The sequence below is a fragment of the Nothoprocta perdicaria genome, unplaced genomic scaffold, assembly GCF_003342845.1.
Source record: "Nothoprocta perdicaria isolate Ctin4 unplaced genomic scaffold, notPer1 scaffold_20, whole genome shotgun sequence".
NCBI lineage: Eukaryota > Metazoa > Chordata > Aves > Tinamiformes > Tinamidae > Nothoprocta > Nothoprocta perdicaria.
This window is the reverse complement of record NW_020455205.1, coordinates 6,194,330-6,197,385: the sequence shown is the minus strand read 5'-3', so window position 1 is coordinate 6,197,385 and position 3,056 is coordinate 6,194,330. Positions and strand designations below refer to the sequence as shown.

Sequence of the window (3,056 nt, the reverse complement as noted above, 5' to 3'; positions counted from 1 at the left end):
GGTCGCCGGGGCCGCTGCAGGGGGAGCCCCGGCGATACTGGCCGCCGAGGCCGCTCCCTGCTCGCCCTCCCGAGCGGGAAGGAGCTCCGGGACGCGCTCGCTGCCACGCTGCGATGGCGAGGTAGGAGGCGGGGGAACGGCGCGCGGACGGCGCGGGGACGGGAGGGGCCTCCCGCCGCGGCGGTGCCGCAGCTGCCCCGGGCCGGTGTAACCGTGCGCCGGCAGCGCTGCAGGCCGGGCTGCGTCGGGCTGTCCCTTCCGCGACGGACTGTCCCGGGCGCGGCACCGGGGCACGACGCGGCCGCGGGTCAAAGGGCCGCCGGGGGAGGGCGCGGCGGGGCCGGGGAGGGGGCAGCGCCGCCGCTGGTGCCGCTGGCGCCCCCGCGCCCCGCGCCCGCCCCTACCTTGCTGAACACCTCCAGATCCTCCTCCTCGTCGTCAAACTCCAGCACGGCCGCGACGGGCGGCGGCGCCCGGGCCGCGCCAACGGGGAGCTCGGCCCCTCCCCCGGCAGCGGCGGCGAGGGGCGGCTGTGCCGGTACCCGGCCCTCTGCCTCCATCCTTCCAGCAAGCGCGGGCGGCAACGCCGCCGTTGCCGCTCCCCGGGGCGCCGCAATTGGCGCCCTCCGCCCGGCCCGGCCCCGCCCTCGGCCCGCCCCGGCCCGCGGCGAGCCCAGTGCGCAGGAGAGGAAGCGCCCGGCGTGCCGGGCTGTTGAGGGGCTGCGCTGCGCTGCGTGGCGGGCTCTGCCTCCGGGCGGGGTTGGGCGGCAGCAGCGGCGGAGTGGGATGGGGCCTCCCCGTGGAGGAGCGGAGGGGGAGGCCGCTCGGAGCGATGCTGTGTCTCTCGGAGCGATGTCCGGGTGTCTCTCTGCTCCGCTTTTGCTTGTCTTTGTGCCCCTTAGCGTATATTTCTTCCCTGAAGCTTAGGAATTAGTTTGCAGTGCTGGAAATGAAATTAAAACTTCTTGCAGTGTAGGACCAATTAGAAGTATTGGAAGTCTCTGTGAACTTCAGAACTGCAGAATCATTTGAAAAGCCCTGAATGGGCATAGCCCCTGAATGGGCACAGCCAGATTGGGCATAATCTTTCTGAGACTCAGTTCTTTAGCTGGCAAATTAGGGAAGGCAGAACTCGTGGAAGTTTTGTGGAAAACTGTTCATGAAATACTCAACAATTCATAAGGAAAGTCAGTGCCTCATTTTGCTCAGTGAGGTCTTGAGCCAAACCTTGAAAGAAACTGATAAAAAATAAGCACTAGATATTCACTGAGCAGTGTAAGGAGAAGAAAGATATACCAATATAATTAGAAGATGTAGTGAGCCATTTTCTTGTTTACTAAAACAAATTAATATTCAGAGGGAGCCATATTTCCTTTCAGCACGGGTCAGGAAAAGGCTTTGAACCTTCACACAGATAAGATGTCTTCTACCACTTYAGGTATGAAGTGTCTGGCTGCRGTAGAAGTTTCCTGTCTTCTATGGACCAGCCACCAGAGGGAGGTGAGGTATACATTTCTTTAATACTTGTAGGAGCAAGTCAAAATTGGCACTTTGCCCTTGCTTAAATATCACCACTAAGCCTGGAATGAAGTCCTCAGGCTCCATTTCATTCCCTCCCCATTTGTACTGTCCCTACTTTGCTGTCCCTTGCATTTYGCCAGCTCCGTTCCTACTTGGCAGCCGTGCTTCCCACTCTCTGTCTCCAGCCGCACCTCTGGCTTTGCCAACACGGCTGCACTCATTGCAAGGGAAGATGATGGCACCACTTGGCTGGGTGCCTGATCATGTATGTTTGTTGTGTCTACAGGCTGCTTACCTCTCGGTGACAAGGTTCTGCTGACCCCCAGAGCTCTGCCCACCTCTGTTTAATTTATCGTATCTTTCCAGTGTCCCAAGCTGCTGCTTCCATATCCTGTGGTTACCCTCATGKCCCAGTTACTGATGAAAAATGAATAATGTATCAAACTATAACTTCACTGCATTTTCTAACCAGTTCCTCATATATCAATGATAAGACAAGCATAGATGGTTTGTTTTCTGACTACTTCTGCTTCATATAAGTGATGGATGAGTATAGTTTCCTCTTAGTTATTGCTTTCATTTCATTATTTCAAAGTGCCAGAGGCATATAGCTTTTCTGAATGGAACAAGTATGTACAAACTCTATATAATACCTGCATTTTTAACGTATTGTTATATTTGGGGGGGGAGGGGAAGACAATATAAGAACAAAGAAAGAAAACTTGTCTGCAATCAAAATGCTAGACACTGCACATCAGAGAAAATACGAGACAGCTAGTCAAATAAAGTATAAAACTGATGTACTGTAGTCTTGAATACCAAGGTAGTCGTCTGTATCATACTAATTTTCCAAAGTTTCACCATTATTCTGGATTCTGTTTGAGAGAAATTGCACAAGAGACTTTAATTGGATTTTTTTTTTCTTATTATAGCTTTTTATTATCTCATTAATCAACCTTAACAAGACATATTTTTAGACCTCTCACTGGTATTGCTTATCTTTCTATGCTTTATCTGTGTTTGAAGTACCAGTCTGTGAGGAAAAGGTATTCATAGTCCTTTGCTCTAATAAAATGCACATTACAATGCACATAATGTAGTCACTTGGAGTTTTAATCATGTCAAGGACTGATGCTAAAACAAAATAGGAAATGATTCTGGCATTGCTTTCACCTGCTCTCCCCAGCCTTCCCTAAACTGTCTCTAATCTGTAATAGAAGGATCTAGAGAATAAGATCCAGGACATCTTCACCTCCATACCAAATCCTCGTGGGATTGCCAGCACCTCTCAGCCCTGCAGGCCCAGCCRTGCAATATTTAGCAAAAGGGGCTTTTTACAGACTCAGGAATTTGCCATTCATTTTCAGCTGTAGGACTAGGGGTGACTTTAAACAATTGAATAGTTGTATCATTCAGAGATACTGTAGGTAGAGTAAATACAGAGCTACCTTCAGAAGAAGGTTTATTTTGTATTGTTACCACAGTGTTCTGTATTACAGAAATGTCAATATTATTTCTACTTGCATTTTCCCTTC

At 51.2% G+C, this 3,056-nt stretch overlaps 1 protein-coding gene across 1 annotated transcript in view; it reads right to left on the bottom strand.

Moving 5' to 3' along the window:
- The window catches only part of SNX7 (sorting nexin 7), a 22,109-nt gene extending 21,629 nt beyond the window's left edge, over window positions 1-480 (bottom strand). Inside the window, exon 1 of the mRNA XM_026037960.1 lies at window positions 405-480. The gene's annotated coding sequence lies outside the window, so the exon portion shown is untranslated. The remainder of the gene's footprint in view (window positions 1-404) is intronic.
- Between the last annotated feature and the right edge of the window lie 2,576 nt (window positions 481-3,056).